Source organism: Schistocerca piceifrons, chromosome 8 (genome assembly GCF_021461385.2).
Source record: "Schistocerca piceifrons isolate TAMUIC-IGC-003096 chromosome 8, iqSchPice1.1, whole genome shotgun sequence".
NCBI lineage: Eukaryota > Metazoa > Arthropoda > Insecta > Orthoptera > Acrididae > Schistocerca > Schistocerca piceifrons.
In genome coordinates this window covers 327,253,707-327,278,880 of record NC_060145.1, presented here as the reverse complement: position 1 = coordinate 327,278,880, position 25,174 = coordinate 327,253,707, and positions in this window count along the sequence as shown.

Genomic DNA, 25,174 nt, shown 5'->3' with positions numbered 1-25,174 from the left:
TGCGACTTTAGGTAACCCCAAAGCCAATAATCGCACGGACTGAGGTCTGGGGACCTGGGAGGCCAAGCATGACGAAAGTGGCGGCTGAGCACACGATCATCACCAAACGACGCGCGCATGAGATTTTTCACGGGTCTAGCAACATGGTTTTTTTTGTTCTAACAAAACCCCATGTCATTCCAAGCATGTGTGTCAATTTTTACCTCTCTATCTACATTATTCCGTGGTTTATTAAGTTTTCAAATTTATACTGACTTTTTGATCACCCAGTACTTTCAATTACTTGAAGCCACTCTTTTAAATGTGGGTCTTGAAGCCAAGAATCTGAAACTTTTGCGTATATTGTGGTTTCGGCATAGTTATATTCGTATGAAGTAGTGAAATAATACCACACACCAAGAGTCACAACTGTTTAGTGCATACCACGAACGATGACAGTCGAGTTACTTTTTATGCGCCTCTGACGTTTCGCACCTTGCATGAGCCAACTAGCGCTCATTGGTTATTCGAAGAGATAATGAAATAAGTGAGCACCCATTGTTTGAAACCGGTTGCTGCACTCCCTGCACCTGCGCAAGCCGCCTTCACTCGTGAAATGAACTACAACTAGGTGCTAATAAGTACTGTTCATTCTACAGGGAATCTCCGCAATTAGTCTATCGAGTGTGATGGTTAGTTTGATGTCACATTGTAATGGATCAGTGTTGTCTTCACAGTAAAAATTAAATATTCCTGAAATGAAATAAAGTGGAAATAACATGGTTCGAAACATATAAGTAGCTTAGTGGTTGAGAGATCGCATTGTCAGTAGCTGAAACTGAATTCTACTAAACTACTATAAAATCCGGCCGCTAGAAGCAATATTTCGCCACTAAAAGGAGGGTAGAAACCACCAGTTTTAGTGGAAAATCCACTAAGTTGGCGACACTACCATATTCTTACCGTGCTCTGTTTAGTGGTGTTATCCTCACACACGGCGCAAATGTTTCTGGCTGCATCCGCTGTTGTCACCATCTGTTGTACTCCAACAGAAGAATACGTCGGAAATGTTCTGATTACTCCACTTGGCGCTCCATTTTCTAACGTATACAGCCCCTCTCACTCTCGCCAAATGACAAAACCACACTATCTAAACTCAGATAGCGACAGTGAACAACAAACAAAAAGCGACAATCGATAAATAAAACTATTGCAACCGCAAGATTAATACTCAAAACAAAAACGCTACCGAGTTAACGCATTTCTATATTTTTGACGTTAATCTGTTGCAGGTTTTATGCACACATATAACAGTGTCTGTGGAGAACGGAAATCTCCTGTATAAAAATCAACATGGATCATGCGAACAGATATCCTGCGAAACCCACTGTGTTCGGCTATTAGTCAGAGCGTTGTAGACAACATCGCCGAAGATCATTTCGTGTTCTTTGACATCAGAAAGTGATTTCAGGAGTGCCGCATGGGGCTGTAACTATTTATCTGTACATTGTAATGGAAATAACCCAGGGGCAACCGTCGGAAACAACGTTGCTGTTTGCAGACAATGAAGCTGTCTATAAGAAGGCAGCAACACCAGAGAACTATAGCAAAATGCAAGGAGACATAAAAAGCATCTGTTATTGACGCAGCGACTGGCAGTTGACCCTGAACGTATCAACGTAACGAATTGCACACAGGCGGCGGAAGAAACCCAGTACTGTTCGATTAATCATTGGAAACCGCAAGTAGCGGGAAATAAGTCAACAACGGACACTTACCAGGTTCGATTAACCGAACTGGTAGAGCAGATTCAGTGACGAGCAGCGCGCTTCCTTACGGGTACGTTTAGTTGGAGCACGAGTACGCAAACGCTCAACAAACTGCAGTTGCAGGCACTTCAAGGGAGGAATTGTGCATTATGCACAACTTTACAGTTTAAGGGTAAACATACTACTTCCATCGACGTACGTCGCGTCAAAGGACCACAAGCACGCAATCATAGAAATTAGTGCTAACACAGAAACTTACCGACAACTCAATCGTCATTTGTGAACGGAACAGTAAAGGTGAATAAATCCACGCGAAATGGAAATATTTTAGATTTCGTTCCTGCAAACAGGTCGGATCTTATAGGAAGTGTCAGCGTAGAGGCAGGGATTAGAAATCGCGAAGCCATCATAGCGAAGATAGTTACTGAAATAAATTCATCACGAACGCTGGGAGAGATTTTTGCTGCAAGGAGCAGATAAGTACTTGTTAGCGTCCTACTTACACGACGAATGGATATTTTTTTAATTTCAGTAGAGCAGACATAGAGAAAATGTGGCCTACGTTTAAACTGATAACTCTACGTCTAAATACGTTGCGGAGAAAGTACAATAACAAAATTCGGAAAAAGATGAGAAAACAGAGTTTCTGCATTCGCGGTTGAAAAACGAACGCAGAAATGGCAACAGGTGATAATTGGGAGACATTTGTGGGTGCGCGAAGCACACAACTTCCATCCTGATACCTCAGCGAAATATCGTGCCGAGTATACTAGAAAATTTTGACCTTACGTAAAATCAATATAGCTTCTATTCAGTCACTCAGTGTCGAGTGACACTAGAATACTTCAAAAAGAAAGGCGAACTTTTTAATTCCTAGTTTAAGAAGTAATTCATGCTGGACGATCGTACTGACATATAAGCCTTTGACTGTAAGGCACTCTCACATATAGAGGACAAGAAGCAATCATCCTTGGTGAAAAGCAACTGGAAGACTTCAAAATAAATAGGTTGCCAAGTCCGGATGGAATCTCAGTTCGGTTTTCCAAAGAGAACTCTTTCGCATTGGCCCCTTACTTACCTTACATTAATCGCGAAATTTCGCTCCCAGCACGAAGTACGAAGCAACTCGAAAATAGCGCAGTGTGACTCCTCTATGTAAGAAGAGTAAAAAAACAAGACTGATAAAATTCTTAATGTTGGTTTTCTGCAGGATTCAGGAGCGTGTTCTGATTGCGAATATAATAAATTTCTTTTGCAGAGGACAGCTTTTATCCAACAGTCTACGCAGATTTAGAAAGCATTGCTCATGTGAAACTCAGCTTGCTTCTATCTCGCACGACATCCTGCGAACCACGGATGAAAGAAAGCAGGCGTATTCTGTACTCCCAAACAGCGTTTACGGTTCCAGAATGAGATTGTCACTCAGCAGCGGAGTGTCTGCTAATTGAGGTACTGGCAGAATTGAAGTTGTGAGGGCGGATCGTTCAAAAATGAATGATTCAAATGGTTCAAATGGCTCTGAGCACTATGGGACTTAACAGCTGTGGTCATCACTCCCCTAGAACTTAGAACTACTTAAACCTAACTAACCTAAGGACATCACACACATCCATGCCCGAGGCAGGATTCGAACCTGCGACCGTAGCAGTCGCTGCGGTTCCGAACTGAGCGCCTAGAACCTCTCGGCCACCGCGGCTTGCTGAGGGCGGATCGTGAGTAGTGCTTGGGTAGCTCCGATGGTAGAGCACTTGCCCGCGAAAGGCAAAGGTCCCAAGTTCGAGCCTCGGCCCAGCACACAGTTTTAATCTGCCAGAAAGTTTCAGTGTTTATGGTACCATACTGCAGATTATTAACGAAGGTTAGAGCCATCGAAATAGGTTCTCATAAATGTCCGAAAGAACAGATACCATGTTAGTATATATAAATGTGAGTGCCTGTAAGAGTTCTTGAGTAATGTAGACCCTGTACATTCTCCTAGATGGCGAGTGTTCATGAGGGACAAGGGAATCATCAGGAGTGTCTCAGGGAAGCGTGAAAGGACTCTTCTTGTTCTTCATACACAGTGTTCCAGGAGGAATGATCAATTTTCAGGGATTTGAGAGGGACGATCATTCGAAGCAAAAACGTCTAGTAAACATGGGCTCTGAAATGCTAAGAGCGCTTCTTCGCCTTCGATCCCCTTAAACAAATCTTTTCTACTGCATTCTCCTTGTTTTTAGTAGTGTGGGAAGATGCAGCATGGGCCAAAACAAAGAAAAAATATTGTCAAGTAACTATCTCGAATTACATTTATACGTTTCTCTCCTAAAATAAATTAATTTTCCCCTTTTTGTGTAATTTGTTAATTTTGACAGTCTAAACGTAAATCAGAAAATGGCGCGACGTTGCGATACGCTCTGAGCGGCCTTTAATATTGAGAGACCAGCACACACAGTCTAAAAATTGTAACCTTCTGAACGATTTTATGATTATTAGTATGTGTGCTCTCCGAGTTCAGCGAAACATTCCTGTAATTATTGATTTTACACGATTTTTAAAGCTAACCATTGAACTCGTATTCTCAGCGTAAGTTCCGTACACGTTGAGGCACAAACCGGATAAGAAGGCAATGATACTGCAGTGAACTACCATATAGCAAGTCAAGTAAGTTTTGTATGTACTTATTTCTGAGAGATGAAGTCTAAACGAGCAACAATCTGTGTATCGACGAATTTTTCATAAAACACTTGTTCGCCCGAATCTTGAGTATTGTTCATCTACAGGGTGTTTCAAAAATGACCGGTATATTTGAAACGGCAATAAAAACTAAACGAGCAGCGATAGAATTACACCGTTTGTTGCAATATGCTTGGGACAACAGTACATTTTCAGGCAGACAAACTTTCGAAATTACAGTAGTTACAATTTTCAACAACAGATGGCGCTGCAAGTGATGTGAAAGATATAGAAGACAAGGCAGTCTGTGGGTGCGCCATTCTGTACGTCGTCTTTCTGCTGTAAGCGTGTGCTGTTCACAACGTGCAAGTGTGCTGTAGACAACATGGTTTATTCCTTAGAACAGAGGATTTTTCTGGTGTTGGAATTCCACCGCCTAGAACACAGTGTTGTTGCAACAAGACGAAGTTTTCAACGGAGGTTTAATGTAACCAAAGGACCGAAAAGCGATACAATAAAGGAACTGTTTGAAAAATTTCAACGGACTGGGAACGTGACGGATGAACGTGCTGGAAAGGTAGGGCGACCGCGTACGGCAACCACAGAGGGCAACGCGCAGCTAGTGCAGCAGGTGATCCAACAGCAGCCTCGGGTTTCCGTTCGCCGTGTTGCAGCTGCGGTCCAAATGACGCCAACGTCCACGTATCGTCGCATGCGCCAGAGTTTACACCTCTATCCATACAAAATTCAAACGTGGCACTACCATTGCTGCACGAGAGACATTCGCTAACGATATAGTGCACAGGATTGATGACGGCGATATGCATGTGGGCAGCATTTGGTTTACTGACGAAGCTTATTTTTACCTGGACGGCTTCGTCAATAAACAGAACTGGCGCATATGGGGAACCGAAAAGCCCCATGTTGCAGTCCCATCGTCCCTGCATCCTCAAAAAGTACTGGTCTGGGCCGCCATTTCTTCCAAAGGAATCATTGGCCCATTTTTCAGATCCGGAACGATTACTGCATCACGCTATCTGGACATTCTTCGCGAATTTGTGGCGGTACAAACTGCCTTAGATGACACTGCGAACACCTCGTGGTTTATGCAAGATGGTGCCCGGCCACATCGCACGGCCGACGTCTTTAATTTCCTGAATGAATATTTCGATTATCGTGTAATTGCTTTGGGCTATCCGAAACATACAGGAAGCGGCGTGGATTGGCCTCCCTGTTCGCCAGACATGAACTCCTGTGACTTCTTTCTGTGGGGACACTTGAAAGACCAGGTGTACCGCCAGAATCCAGAAACAATTGAACAGCTGAAGCAGTACATCTCATCTGCATGTGAAGCCATTCCGCCAGACACGTTGTCAAAGGTTTCGGGTAATTTCATTCAGAGACTACGCCATATTATTGCTACACATGGTGGATATGTGGAAAATATCGTACTATAGAGTTTCCCAGACCGCAGCGCCATCTGTTGTTGAAAATTGTAACTACTGTAATTTTGAAAGTTTGTCTGCCTGAAAATGTACTGTTGTCCCAAGCATATTGCAACAAACGGTGTATTTCTATCGCTGCTCGTTTAGTTTTTATTGCCGTTTCAAATATACCGGTCATTTATGAAACACCCTATATCTGGCATCCCTATCAAGTAGGACTGATAGAGGAGATAGAGAAGATGCAACGAAGAGCTTCACGTTTCGTCACGGGATCGTTTAGCTGGCGAGAGAGCGTCACGGAGATGCTAAGCAAACTCCACTGGCAGACGTTACAAGAGAGACCTATCGAGATTTCGGGACAGCACTTTTGAGGAGGAGTCAGACAACGTATTACTTCCAGCCACATACATCTCGCGTACTGACCACGAGCAGGAATTAGAGCCAATACAGACCGACAGTCATTCTTCCCACGCACTATTGGGTTGGAGGGACCAGATAGTGGTACCGAAAGTACCCTCCGCCACCCACCATTAGGTGGCTTGCGGAGTAAGAAGTAGAGGTAGAGGTATCTATATATTGTAGACCAGTTGCATTTGATGTTCATAGTCGTGTGTCTATCAGAAGGTACTGTCTAGTTATTTACTTAAATAAACAAGGATCATACTCTCATCTGCTTGAGGCAAAATTTATAAATAAACACGGACATGTTGGTTTAAATATTCTTAAAATAATAGAGAATGCTGCAACAGTAAATGAAATAATAACAGACGGCTCGATATTAATTGAAACGCTCTGGGCCGTAAAAGAGCCATAACCGGCATTTGTAAAAAGCACCCGTCAGTGAATCCTGTTCTGAAACGTCTCTTGTAAACATAAGAAGTTTAAGGAGTGTTAACTGGTAACGAAATTCTAATCTCATACACTTGTATATTGAAACGGATGCAAATGAAATCATCTGCAGCCAATGTATTACTACGTGTAATGTTGCATTAAAAATTAATAACGCTTTATTATGTATTAATACCGAACTTCTTATTACTGTAAAGCTGTAACTGACAGCTGCAGAAAGCTCCTCCTATAATATTCAGGGTATTTTGATGCGCTTGAAAGGATGTCGATTTTGTTCTCAAATCGTATTCAGGAACTCTCAGAAAAGGTGACACCTTGGTAACGCAATGATATGATAGAGCCACAAAATTGCCCCTATTGCTGAAATTTATCAACTTCCGTATTCTAGATGATATTATTAGCTATCTAACGTTGATCGACTTCAAGCAAAACGTGGCCCGCGTAATAACACAAATGGAAACCGACCTTGCACATTGGAAATTTGATTTCCTTAAAAAGTTGTAAACTAATGTGCACTGGAATTTCAAAAAGCACTAGATCAGTTGCACAGCGAAATTACACATACGGAATATGTGGCTGTAGGATGTGCAGAAAGAGACTGATACAGGCCACAAATCATTCAGCGCAAGAGCAGCCAAAGCCGCATAAGTCGCTTCGAACTTCTCTATGAGGCGCCTCAAGCAAATATTTATGATTCACATTCTGTATATAATATTTATGCTTTGTAGCATGATGTATTAAGACTGCCGGTCGTTGTTGGAGTACTTGCTAGAACCACAAATTACTGCTGTCCGATGTAAGTTGTTTGTCTTAATAAATTTGAAAAACGTCGGATTTTAGAACCACCAAGTGCTACTGAAAAAATAAATATTTTTTAACTACCGCTTTCAGTCATCTGATTACCTTCAGGACCTTAAAATAATAAATCTTAGATATTCAGTCCTCTATCTTGTTTGAAGCCGCCTGCCAAGTATTCCTCTACTGTGCAAACCTCTTCACCTCAGAGTAGCATTTACGCCGTACTTTCTCAGTTATTTACTTGTTGTACATACAGCATTCCCATCTCAGTTTTCTCTGGTTTGTTCTTCATTTCTTACAACCTACATTTCATTCAAATACCATGTAATTATTTCTACATATCTTAACATATACCTTACCACCCTGTTCCTTCTTTTTGTCAATATTTTCCACCTTTTCCTCTTCTCTTTGATTCTGCAGAGAATCTATTCATTTCCTACCTTAACACCCCACCTAATTTACAACATCCTCCTGCAGCACCACATCTCAAGCATATCAATACCCTTCTCTTCCAGGTTTCCCATAGACCGTGGATCACTTACATGCAATGCAGTGCTCTGAATGAGCATTTTGACATACTTTTTCTTGGTAGTGGTAGACTTCACTTGGTCAGCAATGCGCTCTTTGCTCATGCTAGTCTGTTTCCTGTGCCCATGCTGCTTTGTCTGTCACATATTATTTTGCTTCCAGGCTAGCAGAACTGTTTCCTATCTTCTACTTTGTAGTCCACGATATTAAATTTATCACTGATCTTTTTCATGCTTCACCTGATTAATTTCGTCTTTCCTCGGTTTACTCTTAATACACAGTGAATGGTGGTTAGATTATTCACGCAAATATTTCTCACTTTCAATGATGATACCAATGTCATCGGCGAATCTTATCTACATCTACATCATACTCTTCAAGACACCTAATGCAGTGTGACGGAGTGTACTTTCGGTACCACTATCTGATTCCTCCAACCCTGTTCTACTCGCGAATAGTGTGTGGGAAGAATGATTGTCGGTAAGATTCTGTATTGGCTCTAATTTCGCGAATGTTCTCCTCGTGGTCAATACGCGTGATGTATGTGGGGGGAAGTAATACACTACTGGCCATTAAAATTGCTACACCACAAAGATGACATGATACAGACGGGAAATTTAACCGACAGGAAGAAGATCCTGTGATATGCAAATGATTAGCTTTTCAGAGCATTCACACAAGAATGGCGCCGGTGGTGACACCTACAACGCGCTGACATGAGGAAAGTTTCCAACCGATTTCTCATACATAAACACCAGTTGACCGGCGTTGCCTGGTGAAACGTTGATGTGATGTCTCGTGTAAGGATGAGAAATACGTACCATCACGTTTCCGACTTTGATAAAGGTCGGATTGTAGCCTATCGCGATTGCGGTTTATCGTATCGCGACGTTACTGCTCGCGTTGGTCGAGATCCAATGACTGTTAGCAGAATATGGAATCGGTGAGTTCAGGAGGGTAGTACGGAACGCCGTGCAGGATCCCAACGGCCTCGTATCACTAGCAGTCGAGATAACAGGCATCATATCCGCATGGCTGTAACGGATCGTACAGCCACGTCTCGACCCCTGCGTCAACAGATGAGGACGTTTGCAAGACAACTAGCATCTGGGCGAACAGTTCGACGACGTTTGCAGCAGCATGGACTATCAGCTCAGAGACCATGACTGCGGTTACCCTTGACGCTGCATCACAAACAGGAGCGCCTGCGATGGTGTACTCAACGACGAATCTGGGTGCACGACTGGCAAAACGTAATTTTTTCGGATGAATCCAGGTTCTGTTTAAAGCATCATGATGGTCGCATCCGTGTTTGGCGACATCGCGGTGAACGCACATTGGAAGCGTGTATTCGTCATCGCCACACTGGCGTATCACCCGGCGTGAAGGTATGGGGTGCCATTGGTAACACGTCTCGGTCACCTCTTGTTCGCATTGACGGCACTTTGAACAGTGGACGTTACATTTCAGAAGTATTAGGACCCGTGGCCCTACCCTTCATTCGATCCCTGCTAAACCCTACATTTCAGCAGGATAATGCACGACCGCATGTTGCAGGTCCTGTACGAGCCTTTCTGGATACAGAAAATATTCGACTGCTGCCCTGGCTAGCACTTTCTCCAGATCTCTCACCAATTGAAAACGTCTGGTCAATGGTGGCGGGGCAATTGGCTCGTCACAATACGCCAGTCACTACTCTTGCTGTACTGTGGTATCGTGTTGAAGCTGCATGGGCAGCTGTACCTGTACACGCCATACAAGAACTGTTTGACTCAATGCCCAGGCGTATCAAGGCCGTTATTATGGCCAGAGGTGGATGTTCTGGGTATTGGTTTCTCAGGATCTATGCCCCCAAATTGCGTGAAAATGTAATCAAATTTCAGTTCTAGTCTGGTCAATGGTGGCGGGGCAATTGGCTCGTCACAATACGCCAGTCACTACTCTTGCTGTACTGTGGTATCGTGTTGAAGCTGCATGGGCAGCTGTACCTGTACACGCCATCCAAGAACTGTTTGACTCAATGTCCAGGCGTATCAAGGCCGTTATTATGGCCAGAGGTGGATGTTCTGGGTATTGGTTTCTCAGGATCTATGCCCCCAAATTGCGTGAAAATGTAATCAAATTTCAGTTCTAGTATAATAAATTTGTCCAATGAATATCCGTTTATCATCTGCATTTCTTCTTGGTGTAGCAATTTAATGTCTAGTAGTGTATGTTGTCTGACTCCTCCTGAAAAGTGCTGTCCCGAACTTTTAATAGTAAATCTCTCCGTGATGCACAACGCCTCTCTTGTAACGTCTACTAGTGAAGTTTGTTTAGATATCCGTAAGCTCTCTCACCAGCTAAACGATCCCTTGACGAAACGCACCGCTCTTCGTTTTATCTTCTCTATCTCCTCTATCAGAATAGGGATCCCAGATAGATGAAAACTACACAAGAATAGGGCGAACAAGCGCAAGCCACTTTTTTCCTGGATGAATTACATTTGCTTAAGATCCTTCCGATGAATCTGAGTCTGGTGTCTCCTTTTCCCCTACATGTTTTGTACGGTCATTCCACTTAAGGTTGCTCTGGATAGTTACGTCTAGATATTTTACGGCAAACGCTGTCTCCAGCTGTATTTCATCAATAGTGTAGCTGTACAGTAGTGGATTTCTTTTCCTATGTTACATTTATTTACGTTCAGGATCAACTGCCAGAGTCTGCACCATCCATCAATTCTCTGCAGGTCGTTCTGCAAATTCTTACTATCTTCTAGCATTGCTACTTTGGTCAAAACAACTACATCATCTGTGAACAGCCTGAAAGAGCATTCGACGCATTTTTATATATTGTAAATAGCAACGACCTTATCACACTTCCCTGTCGTACTCCTGATATTACCTTTGCATCTGTCGACTTCCGTTAAGAGCAACTTACTCAGTTCCATCTGCTAGAAAGTCTTGAACTCAATCGCACGTCTGCTCCGTACTCCATAAGCTCGTATTTTTTCCATTAAACGGCAGTGCGAGACGCTGTCAAATGCCCTACTGAAGTCAAGGAACGCGACGTCAACCTGAGCGCCGTTGTCCATTGCGCTGTGGATCTCATGGAGGAACAGAGCGAGCTGAGTTTCACAGGATCTCTGTTTGCTGGTTCGATGTTGATTTTTATAGAGGAGATATTAATTCTCCAAAAACGTCATAATTCTTGAGCATAAAACGTGTTTCATAATTCTACAACAGTTTGATGTCAACGATATAGGTCTACAATTGTGCGGATCTGTCTTACGGCCCTTCTTAAAAACGGGAATACCTGCGCTTTTTTCCACTCGTTAGGTACCTTTCGTTGTTCAAGCGATCTCTGACAAATTACGGCTAGAAGGGAAACAAGTTCTTTTGCATAATCTTTATAGAATCTAATAGGTATCTCATCTAGTCGTGAAGCCCTTACTCCACTAAGCGATTGTAGCTGCTTTTCAATTCCGCGAACGGTTGTCTCAATATCTGCTATTTCGACGTTCGCACGACGATTGAAAGGAGGGACAGTGTTACGGTCTTCCGCCGTGAAACAACTTGAATTCAGTATTTCGGCTTTCTCTCTGTTATCTTCTGTTTCGGTGCCGGTATGGTCGGTAAGAGAATGAATAAATAATTTTAACCCACTTACTGATTTTACATACGACCAAAACCTCTTAGGGTTTTTATTCAAGTCGGTAGACAACGTCTTACTTTCAAAATCGAAGTGCTTCTCTCATCTCTCTCCCTACCCTTATTTTCACTTCGTTCAGCTTTTGTTTGTCAGGTAGGCTTTTACTTCTCTTGAATCTGATATAAAGTGATCTTTGTTTACGTAGCGCTTTTCTAACAGGGCTATTAAACCATGGTGGATCTTTCCCATCCCTTAAAACCTTACTCGGAACATACTTGTCAAGGGCATATTGAACGATGCCTTTGAACTTTTTCCATTTGTTCTCCACATCTTCGCCCTCATCACCGAATATTTGATGCTGACTGCTGAGATATTCTGACATTTGTATCCTGTCACCTCTGCTGAGCAAATGTATCTTCCCACCTTTCTTAACTTTCCTTATTGCACCCGTCGTCATAATTACTGTCACAGCCGTATGATCACGGATACCTTTCTCTACGTTAACTGATTCGATAAGTTCAAGTCTGTTTGTTGCCAGGAGATCTAATACGTTTACCTCCACTAGTCGGTTCTCCAACTAACTGCTCAAGGTAATTTTCGGACAAGACATCCAGAACAATACTACACGATTCCCTGTCTCTGGCACAGTTTTGATGGCAACACACTCCCAATCTATACCTGGCAAGTTGAAGTCATCCCCTATTACAATGACACGATCAGGAAAATTACTAATGATATACTGCAAGTTCTGTCTGAAGCGATCTACAACTACAGATCCTGACCTAGGTGGTCTATAAAAGCATCCGATCACCATTTTTGTCCGTTCTTTGAAACTAAATTTCACCCAAATTAATTTACATACGGAATCCGTGATAACCCCGCTAGATTTTATCGAATTTTTTACTGAAATAAACACGCCGCCACCATTGGCGACTAACTTATCCTTACGATAAATATCACTGATATCGTTTCATCTTGAATTTTGATTCCACTCCTGGAACTTTCTTTCATTTCTGACATAGCTTTTTCGATGTATGGATTAACACGGGCGTAAGACTACAAACCTGTCGTATATTAATTCTCATCCGAGAATTTCTGTTTTCCATTCGCAGTTTTCACTGTTGATTTTTGTATGTATTGCATATTACTAATATTTCCCTATAGCTTAGTCTAATCTATTTTCCTAAGAATTTAGAATATGTAGCCCTATTTTATTCTTCTGAACGCTTTACCTAGGTCCACAAATACTGTGAGAATGTCATCATTTCTCTTACCAGTAAGTTTTGTTACCATTATCAAGCGCAACGTCAGACCTACCTCTCTGGTGCCTCTCCCTTTTCGAAAGTTAAACTGGTCGCCAATTAGCAGAGTCCTAATTTGCTTTTCCATTCATCAGTACATTATTCTTGTCAATAATTCGGATGCAAGGACTGTTAAAGGTACTCTCTCTAAATTCTCGCACTTACCTGCCCAAGTTAATTTCGTGATTGTGTTGATAATATTTTTCCGATGTATGGCGATATACACTCCTGGAAATTGAAATAAGAACACCGTGAATTCATTGTCCCAGGAAGGGGAAACTTTATTGACACATTCCTGGGGTCAGATACATCACATGATCACACTGACAGAACCACAGGCACATAGACACAGGGAACAGAGCATGCACAATGTCGGCACTAGTACAGTGTATATCCACCTTTCGCAGCAATGCAGGCTGCTATTCTCCCATGGAGGCGATCGTAGAGATGCTGGATGTAGTCCTGTGGAACGGCTTGCCATGCCATTTCCACCTGGCGCCTCAGTTGGACCAGCGTTCGTGCTGGACGTGCAGACCGCGTGAGACGACGCTTCATCCAGTCCCAAACATGCTCAATGGGGGACAGATCCGGAGATCTTGCTGGCCAGGGTAGTTGACTTACACCTTCTAGAGCACGTTGGGAGGTACGGGATACATGCGGACGTGCATTGTCCTGTTGGAACAGAAAGTTCTCTTGCCGGTCTAGGAATGGTAGAACGATGGGTTCGATGACGGTTTGGATGTACCGTGCACTATTCAGTGTCCCCTCGACGATCACCAGTGGTGTACGGCCAGTGTAGGAGATCGCTCCCCACACCATGATGCCGGGTGTTGGCCCTGTGTGCCTCGGTCGTATGCAGTCCTGATTGTGGCGCTCACCTGCACGGCGCCAAACACGCATACGACCATCATTGGCACCAAGGCAGAAGCGACTCTCATCGCTGAAGACGACACGTCTCCATTCGTCCCTCCATTCACGCCTGTCGCGACACCACTGGAGGCTGGCTGCACGATGTTGGGGCGTGAGCGGAAGACGGCCTAACGGTGTGCGGGACCGTAGCCCAGCTTCATGGAGACGGTTGCGAATGGTCCTCGCCGATACCCCAGGAGCAACAGTGTCCCTAATTTGCTGGGAAGTGGCGGTGCGGTCCCCTACGGCACTGCGTAGGATCCTACGGTCTTGGCGTGCATCCGTGCGTCGCTGCGGTCCGGTCCCAGGTCGACGGGCACGTGCACCTTCCGCCGACCACTGGCGACAACATCGATGTACTGTGGAGACCTCACGCCCCACGTGTTGAGCAATTCGGCGGTACGTCCACCCGGCCTCCCGCATGCCCACTATATGCCCTCGCTCAAAGTCCGTCAACTGCACATACACTGACGGCGGCGGTGCACAAATGCTGCGCAGCTAGCGCCATTCGACGGCCAACACCGCGGTTCCTGGTGTGTCCGCTGTGCCGTGCGTGTGATCATTGCTCGTACAGCCCTCTCGCAGTGTCCGGAGCAAGTATGGTGGGTCTGACACACCGGTGTCAATGTGTTCTTTTTTCCATTTCCAGGAGTGTACGTTTATTTATTTCTATTACTTCAGTGTACTTCAACTTCCTCTTTTTGGGGATGTAATGGGGTAACAGCCGAAAACTAGTTTGTAAAATAATAAATGTTGTTCATGGTTCCGAAGAGCCAATAGTGTGATGTAAGAAAGGACAGACTCTGGAAGCAAAGTGACAAATTTATTGAAACATACACCGAAAAAAAGAAAAATATATACCAATACATATCATATACACCCTTAGCTTGGTTTTGAATAGAACACCATACGGATGATCGCCATCACTTTTCGTCCATTCCTCTAAGTAGCGAACGAAAGTTTCCATCACGTGATTGAGCATGTTCAATGGGATCTCGAACACAGCTGTACTTTCCTTGAAGTTAGTCACAGTATGATTACGTGTAGCGTACACTGAATCTTCTAGTACACCAACAAGAAGGAACTGGGAAGCATGAGGAGAAAGGTTCATAGGGCGGTTTTATTCCGTTCGTTTAGTTCCGCACGACCTCCATTTTGTATGGTTGGACTTGCACGTCACCACGAGCGATGCGCTGCAGGGAAACATCTCTGATTGTTAGCGCCAAGATATGTCTCGCAACAGAACGGCGAGGACTAGGGATGACCTCCAACGCTCGGACCGAGATCGTCTGTGTCCTCCTTCGCCCTGAACTTTTCTTCTTTGTACAAGATGCATTTGTCTTGAATTGTTACGCCCGCCTTACAATCGTCCGATGACGCAGTGCAGTGTCGTTTCAACTCGATATGGCTACGAAAGGCTCGATAAACTGTGGTGAGAGACACCTTATTTTTTAAACAGACCTCGGCGGCGAATACTCGGTGCTCAGAAATTTACAAGTATGTAATCAACTCGCAGTCATTTCACATTGTAGCGAGCACATATATACTGCCAACGGTTTCAACTAATTGAGTAGATTCATTCTCCCGAACGCTGCCGAATATTACACCAGTTTCGTAGATTTCTCACTCATGAAAGTTTAGTGACAGAGCAAGGTTTTAGATGCCGGCAATAATCTTCCAGGGATTGAAAAATATATAGAAACCTCGTGTACTGTGAAGCGAATGATGTTACGTAGTAATTTACTCCTGACTCGCGAATCCTTCCCTCTCGTACCATTTTTTACGTCCTATCTCAGGCATCTGTCATATATCCTCCTTTTCCCCGCTCCTTTGAAACTATTTATTCCTATCGTTTCTCAAAATAATATTAGCACACTGTAGTGGAACTATACACTGCGGTGAAAAAAGAAAAAAAACTCATGGGATAAAGATATGCACATATAATGATGGCGGTAGTATCGCGTGCACGAGGTATGAAAGGGCGGTGCAATGGCGGAGCTGTCCTTAATACTCACATGATTCATTTGTATGGGGATTGGTTTCCGACGTGATTATGGCCGCTCGGCGTGAACTGACAGACTGCAGCTAGATGCATGGGACATCCTATTTTGGAAATGACTTGCAAAACCGTGGCCTGGTCAGATGAGTTCTAATTAAAGCTGGTAAGAGCTGATGATAGGGTTCGAGTGTGCCGCAAAAGCCATGGGCCCAAGTTGTCAACAAGGTACTGTGCAAGCTGTTGGTAACTGCACACTGTTGTGGCCTGTATTTACATGAAATCGTGTGGGTCCTCTGTTCCAACTGAACCGATAATTTGCTCGAAATGGTTATATTCGGCTACTTGGAGACCATTTGCAGCCATTTTCTATGGAATTTTTGTGGATGATAGTGCACCATGTCCCTGGGGCCTCATTCTGGACAGTTCGAGCGAATGGTTTGGCCACCCAGATCGCCCGAAATGAATCACATTGAACATTTATGGCACATAATCGACAGGTCAGTTTGTGCACAAAATCCATCACCGGCAACATTTCGCAATTATCGGCGGTTATAGAAGCAATGTGGCTCAATATTTCTTCAGAGAACTTCCAACGACTTGTTGAGTCCATGCCACGTAGAGTTGCTGCAAAAATCAATGTGGGATGTACGAAGAAAGTTTCCATTGGGACAGTTCGGCGAAATTTGAGGTTAATGGGCTATGGCAACAGACGACCTACGCGAGTGCCTTTGCCAACAGCGCTTCTCCTCGGCTCGAGACGATCTCGGTTGGACCCCAAACGACTAGCAAACCGTGGCTCTGTTGGATGAGACCCGAATACAATTGGTAAGAGATGATGATAGAGTATGGTGCAGACCCCACGAGGATATGGACCTAAGTTGTCAACAAGGCACTGTGCAAACTGATGGGGGCTACATAATGGTGTGTGCTGTGTTTACATGCAATGAACTAGGTCGCCTGGTCCAACTGAACCGATAATTGACAGGAAATGATTCGGCTAATAGAGACCATATATAGCCATTCCTAGGATTAATGGTCCCAAACAACGATGCAATTTTTATGGATGACAATGTGCCATGTCACCGAGCCACAGTTGTTGGCAACTGGTTTGATGAACATTATGTATAATTCGAGCAAATGGTTTGGCCATTCAGATCGCTCGACATGAAACCCATCGTACATCTGGGGACAAAATCGAGATTTAAGTCGCGCACAGAAACCTGCACGGCGACACTTTCACAACTATAGACAGCTTTAGAGAGAGTATGGCTCAATATTTCTGCAAGGGTCTTCCAACGACTTGTTCAAAATGACTCTGAGCACTATGGGACTTAACATCTGTGGTTATCAGTCCCCTAGAACTTAGAACTACTTAAACCTAACTAACCTCACACACGTCCATGCTCGAGGCAAGATTCGAACCTGCGACCGTAGCGGTCACGCGGTCCACACTGAAGCGCCTAGAACCGCATGGCCATACATGCCGGCTACCAACGACTCGTTGCTACACTACGCCAAGAAGAAGGATGCCCGACACGGTGTTTGAGACGCCCGGAGTGGCCGAGCGGTTCTAAGCGCTACAGTCTGGAACCGCGCGACAGCTACGGTAGCAGGTTCGAATCCTGCCTCGGGCATGGATTTGTGTGAAGTTCTTAGGTTAGCTAGGTTTAACTAGTTCTGTTCTAGGGAACTGATGACCTTTATTTTAGAAGTTAAGTCCCACAGTGCTCAGAGCCACGGTATTTGGAGGTATCCCGTGACTTTTGTCACTTCAGTGTATTTTTAAAGAATATTTTACAGCTCTTTGAGTTGAAATGCCATTGTTCTACGAGGTGCGACAATAAAGTAATGAGACTGATTTTCTTTGCAAGATGTGCAACCCTGCAGGCTTGCATAAGTACAATATCTTTAACCTTGGTCCATAAGCTGCTTCTAGTCCAAGCGGCACATCGATGCAACTGCTCATTCGTTAGTTGTGCTGTAATAAGTTAACACATGTTTGTGTCTCGTCACGGAAATGGAACCGATTAATATTGCGCAACGATATGCCATTTCATTTTGCTTTAAATTGGGTGAAAACGCGATAATAACTTACAGTAAGCTTCAGAAGGCCTTTGGAGAGGAGGTTATATCAAGTTTTTCATTGGCATAAAATGTTTAGTGTAGGCGGAACGAATGTTGAAGATGAAGACCGCAGTGGACGACCATCAACCTCACGGATGGATGTCAACTTGGCCAGGCTGCGTGAACTCGTACGATCTGATCGAAGATTATCCGTGAAAATGATTGCAGAAGAGCTAAACGTCAATCGAGAAACGGTTCGTCTAATAATAACTGAAGATCTTGGTGTGGGAAAGATTTGTGCAAAACTGTCCTCAAAAATCTCACACCACAACAGCAAATCTGTTAGAGCAAACTGAAATCAATCCACAATTGTTTAGTCGTGTTATTACTGGTGATGAAAGTTGGGTTTTTTTCAGTATAATCCAGAAACAAAACGCCAAAGTTCGCAATGGTACCTAAAGGGATCACCTAGACCATAAAAAGCTCGCATGTCAAACTCAAAAGTAAAATGCATGCTTGTGTGCCTCTTCGATTCCAAGGGAATTGTTCATAAAGAGTGGGTGCCTCCTGGACAAACAGTTAACCAATATTACTAAACAGAAATTTTGGAAAGACTTCGTAAAAGAGTTCGTCGTGTGCGTGCCAACATTGCTGATAACTGGATTCTGGATCACGATAATGCGCCATCCCTTACTACTCTGTCAGTACAGTAATTTTTAACCTCAACACAAATTTCAGTACTATCACAGCCACCTTATTCACCAGATATCGCTCAGTGCGACATTTTTCTATTTCCAAGAGTCAAAACGGCGGTCAAAGGACACCATTTTCAAACAACACAAGATGTCCAAAAAGCTGCGACGAGGGTCTTGGAGGATATTACAGAAGATGGATTCCAGAAATGTTACCATCAATGGCAGAAGCTCTGGAAAAAAGTGTGTGCAGTCAGAAGCTAACTGCTTTGAAGGAGACAACACTAAACTAGACTAAAACGGTAAAAAACATTTTTTTCACATCAGTCTCATTACTTTATTGTCGCACCTCGTATGCTTAAAATGGTAACGTGTTTTAGAATAGGTTATTGTTACGTAATTCTTTCAGACCAGATGAACGGTTCAAATGCCTTATGGTCTCACTCCTCTACCGGGAGAGACGCCATCCTAGTTAGCGCTCGGGTAAGGAGGAAAACGTGCTTCCTAACACCTGTCCTTTATCCTGATCTCCCCAAATTTTTGTGGTGATTTCTTCCATGAAGTTGAGCTGTGGCGGCTTTAATTTTGGTGGGCATGGCACTCCACTGGCGCCACTAACTAACATTAGATGGGTTGCCTATATCGATCTTGATCACTCGTCGGGAGCTAGGGTCTTTGGTCGAGGCGTGTGTTGTTCGTTTTTGGCGGGCCTAGGAATTGTCGGTTAGCTGGACTGGCAAATAGATTGTTTTGGAGACTTCTGTTGTCTTATGCCAGCCTCAGGAAGCCGCGAGTGGTTAAGTCGGTCGGAGGTAAGGTTTGCCGGTTGGATTATGGGTTGAGTCCGGCGAGTCGCGGAAAGAGCAATGGACTCCGTGTACAACCTGGTCGACAAGTTCGCAGCTAACTCTACGAGCTTAAATTTTACGGCTCCTCGAAGACCGCCTGTACGGATGTAGCCAATAACACCCCGGCTTGCAGTCTTGGAAGTCACGGCTCCTTCACACCTGAGTGGAGTTAGGTGTTGTTTTTTATTTGTACTTGTTCCATAAGGCACGTCTATGTTACTGTGAAACTGGATCTGTTACAGTAGCGTGCCTCCGAGTGATTCTGTGTATGGTTATGGGTCAGTGTAACTGACGGTAATTTGTTGTTCCAGGCCATATTCCGCGCAAGCGAGCATTCTCTGTTATAAATTGAGTTGATGAAAATGAAACTGTAACATAGTCTGTGTCGAAGGCGAGGCACGCTTAGCAGATAACTATGCCCTACTCATTGGATTAGCAGGCGCTGGCATTTCACCTTTTAATTTTCAAGACATTTTAAGGAGTGTTAAGCTTGTAACTTGTACGTGTAGCCGCATCCACAGTAAGTTAGTATTACCTACATCCTAGGCATTATTGCCTATAGCCTCATTTTCGCAGATTGATGTTCCCTTCTGATGTGTGTTGTCAACGTAGTTTTAAAATGGCTCAAATGGCTCTGAGCACTATGGAACTCAACTTCTGAGGTCATTAGTCCCCTAGAACTTAGAACTAGTTAAACCTAACTAAGCTAAGGACATCACACACATCCACGCCCGAGGCAGGATTCGAACCTGCGACCGTAACGGTCTCGCTGTTCCAGACTGCAGCGCCTATAACCGCATCAACGTAGTTTTGGCAGCGGACGAGGTGTTCCTGTTTCCTGGGCCTTGAGCAAACACGAGTTTTCTGTGGCGACACTTCCGTCGTCTCGTGACGTCTAAGTTGGCCCACAATCTGATGCCACTACCAGTTTCATCGAGTAAATTTTTAGATTAGTTTGGATTTACTATCATTCCAATTGATCCGTAGTCAGGAGGTCCTCCAGGATGTAACACATGTCAGAAAAACAATAATACATGGCCGGCCGGAGTGGCCGAGCGGTTCTAGGCGCTACAGTCTGGAACCGCGCCACCGCTACTGTCGCAGGTTCGAATCCTGCCTCGGGCATGGATGTGTGTGATGTCCTTAGGTTAGTTAGGTTTAAGTAGTTCTAAGTTCTAGGGGACTGATGACCTCAGAAGTTAAGTCCCATAGAGCTCAGAGCCAGAGCCAATAATACATGACAAATATTTATAACTAAAACAAATAAGCTAATGTACCCTCCACAGGTCACAAGTGGAATGATCATCATTTTTTAAATTAACACTCTATGAGAAGATCATTTTACAACACTCATTTATTAAGACCACATTAATGCGCTAAATTTAAAATTAAAAAAAATGTTTTTATTTATTTATAAGGTAATAGACATATAATAGTACTACTAAAATACTTATTTACAATGAACACATTACTGCACTAAAATGGTGAAGAAGTTTGATTGTACTTTATATGTACACACACACACACACACACACACACACACACACACACACAAATCGGTTTGTTCTACTGAGATATTCAGCAATGGAATAGAAGGAGTTGGCCACCAATAAATCCTTCAGGCTTCTCTTAAACTGAATTTCATTGGCTGTTAATTGTTTGATACGTGACACGAATATCGCCAACTATTCTGGAACTCTCCATCCATTTAATATTGTGAATTCAGTAAGCACAAAAGCTTTGAAGCATATACTGCAACCCCGAAGTTCCTCGTAACCATACCTGTTCTTTATCTAGCCATTTAGACCATGCACCGTTATTGCTACTTCTGGAGAGTGCTAAGTTTTAAAGCCTTTTACTTATGAGTATGAACTATTGAGATTTTCCTTTTTATACACAGTCATTAGCTAACTTTATTGATTGTAAAACTTTCCTGCTTGTTGCCTGTTGCCTGTGATAGCCGCTTGCTGTATTTGCCAGATTATCTTGTATCTTGGGGGACTGTATATTCATTTAAGGGTCATTGTCAATTTTTCTGCTGGTGTATACTAGCTGAGAGTCACATTTTAAATTGTACGCCTTCCCAGCTTTGATTTTGGAGGATTGTGTATTTTATTGCTTAAGGAACTTTATTGAGGCTCATAGATTGTTACGGGCTTTCTAACAGCCATAATCAGTGGCGTGACTTGTTATCCTTTCTGTAGTTTAGAGGGAGTTGTCTGTTTATTCTAAACTATTATCCATGCTTGGGAACTGTTGTTACATTTAGTGGCAGTCATTTGTAATTCATTTTACTGATTCATTTTACTGATGCATCCGTTTGCAGCCACACGTAATTGGTGTGACTTCTTACTGTTTTTGGTGACTGTATATTCCTGGTTTAAAGCCATGTTCTTAATGGTATAAATTGTTAAAATTTGTTATTAATGAAATGATTCTGTTCACGTTTTTTTGAACATTGATATGAGCATTGTTATTCATTTAACCACATTTTTAAATTGCAATTACAATAATTGTTGTTAAGCTATAAAGTGTAGTCGATGAAACAGCAAATGACGAAATAAGTGGGTCCACCATCTGTGTGTTTTTCCTTAAAATTATACCAACCCTTTTTGTGAGGTATCAAAAGTGACATCATATTTCTTCTCCCATCCTCATTTGAAAGGGTTTCAGAGCCGTTGTTAATCCTTTCAACTCACTAATTCGGTACAGAAGTCGGAGGAAAATAAATTTTGCCTTTAATTCTTTTGGTTTAATTTCTCCTGTTGCTCTAAGTTAAATACCTAGAACCGTTATCACAGAATGATAGAATCAAAACTGATTCACAATCGTATTTCGTCCAGCCAAAATAGTATTGCCCCGAAATCAAGGACGTTAGCTCTACGAAAATGGGAAGAAAAGGAAAGAAATTTCGGCGGTTTTGTAACAACTGATCCTACAGTAAATTTCGCCTTGCTTTCCGACGCGACAATGATTCAGATTGCTGCAACACAGTTTCTTCCATAATTAAAGGGAAAGCGAGGGGCCGACCTGCTATTACAGCAACAATTATCGCTCTCTTCTTGCAGGTATATTGGGAGTATCATAAATCTGGAGAACGTTGTGTAAGTAGGAAGGTAACTGGTCACATCAAGGACCTGCTAGGAGCATTCAGTTTCGTCTAGCGTCCGACGAATGAATGCTAAATCATAGTAAGCTGACCTTTTTGTTTACACTGCACAGAATTCACGACCACATCATCCAGTAGTCTTGGACGAGCGCTCTCGCATTCTCATAAACAGAAATCTGCCCTAGATGGAGAATCACTATTGTACATGTACTTACGCGGTAACTACTATTTTACTGTTATTATCTAAATCCTTTGGCGCTCTCTAAACTAGTAAAACACAGGTGCAGTTAAACAGCTGTTGATGTAGAACAAAAGAATTCGAACTTCTGTGAGTGAGAGTTAATGATGACGTATTTGAGTTCACGTTTACCAAACAATCCCAAAGGTAAATGTAATTTATTTTCCATCCGGAGAGTTTTAACGTGGTAGGAGGCCTTCGTGCGTGCTTCTGGTTTCAGGGAGGTCAGCGTCTGGATCACAGGCTCTATGAATATTATATTGTAATTGTAAGGAAGGGAAACAATCCACTGGCAGTAATTGTAAGAAATCTAAAGAAGCGTAATTGTTTCATGTACGTAGGAGATCACCTACAAAACACTGCTCTTGCTAATTCCCGCCCACGGTACATCAGTGTGGGACTCTTCCCAAATTTCAAGGGGACCGCGTTTACTCGTCGTCACCGATGTAACCAAATTTATGGTGTATGCAGGGCTTGGATAGAAATGAAGGCGACAGAAATTGGAGCCACAGGTGGCCAAGTGATTAGAAAAATAATTGCGTGGGTCGGAAGATGAATACAACATTTTTGTTAGCGGAGATTCCTGCCTGGGGTTGTGGCAGTGGAAAGAGTACAAAACAAGCTAAAACATTTTTTTAAAATTTTGGTTATTTTTCAGTTTTTACGTTCCTTACACCGCTATAGCCGACGGCTTTGCCATAGTGGTAACACCGGTTTCAGTAAGATCACCGAAGTTACGTGCTATCTGGATGGGCTAGAACTTGGATGGGTGACCATCCGTTCTGCCGATCTCTATTGGCAAGCGGGGTGCACTCAGCCCTTGCGGGGTAAACTGAGGAGCTACTTGATTGAGAAGCAGCGTCTCCGGTCTCGTAAACTGACATACGGCCAGGAGAGCGGTGTGCTGACCACGTGCCCCACCATGACCGCATCCAGTACGCCTGTGGGCTGAGGATGACACGACGGCCGATCGGTACCGTTGGGCTTACATGGCCTGTTGGGCGCAGTTTAGTTTTCAGATCAAGTATGAAAAAAAAGCAAATGGTAAGTAATTACTTTTTTTTTACAAAAAATCGCGAAGTGAACTGTTTGATAATCTATAACTAACAAAACTGTATCGTTCAAGATCCCACAGATGATACCTTAGTAAAGGAGAAGGCGAAACGCGTATGGGATAAATAAACTAACTTGCAGCAGGAAAAGCAGTTTGATTTGCAAAACAAGAAAGGATTGTAATTGACGAGTACAAGACTTCATTTTCCGTGATTTTCTACCAGACTTTCAGATGAGAGAGCACATTTTATGAATGTAGCCCATGTTTCCAGAATGAGATTTTCACTCTGCAGCGGAGTGTGCGCTGATATACTGAAATGATGCAAAATTCTTGTGTATTCTTCTTTTATTTACAATGGCCTTACGAAAATTTTTCTTCTATTTTCAAGATAATGATTATGAAAATATAAGTGAATCATTAAATGTTGAGAGCGACTTGACACTTCTTTAGTTACAACTGTCATTTATTTCGGTGCTATATTCGCAGGTTTCGGCATGAAAGTTAGTGTTATCTGGACAATAATCATAATGTTCTTTGCATCAAAATCTAAAAGCTTACTTTGTTGACAGAGACTTTGTGCCTCTCTGGTGCAGTTAGCATGCTCGTTCACTTACATACAGAGTGACAATTATTGAACTATATGAAATAAAATTGTCATAACTTTTGAACGGTTTGCGCTAGGACGTTCCAACTCCACGGTTGGCAGCGGGGCATGATGGGAGTTAGTATTTCCATGTACGGTTTGGTTCAGCGACGAAGCCCACTTCATTTGGATGGGTTCGTCAACGAGGCAAAATCGGCGCATTTGGGGACTGAGTATCCGCATTTCGCGATCGAGAAGTCTCTGCACCGTCAACGGGTGACTGTGTGGTGTGCTTCGTCCAGTCAAAGAATAATTGGTGCGATATTTCTTGATGGCACGGTAACTTCCTGGCAGATTAAAACTGTGTGCCCGACCGAGACTCGAACCTGTAAATGAGCCTTTTCATTATTAAAATGTGGCGCTGCAACGTGTAGAAGAGACCGAGAAAATTACTGCTTCCCCTATTCTTACGACGAATATCTTCCCAGCACATGTAAATCATGAATTGTAAATTAATAAATGTATCAAATTCTTTAAACGAGCTTCTCGTGTACCCCTATTATCTCTTCTGGGAAACTTATTTAGAATCCCACATTTTCCTTTTACTTTCTTTTTCGTGTCTATTATCAAAATTATAATTAGTACAGTGTATTGAGCGTTATTTCGGCTTATTTAGAGCGTAAGCAATGTAAAAAATTTGTAATTTCAAAAAATATATATAAAA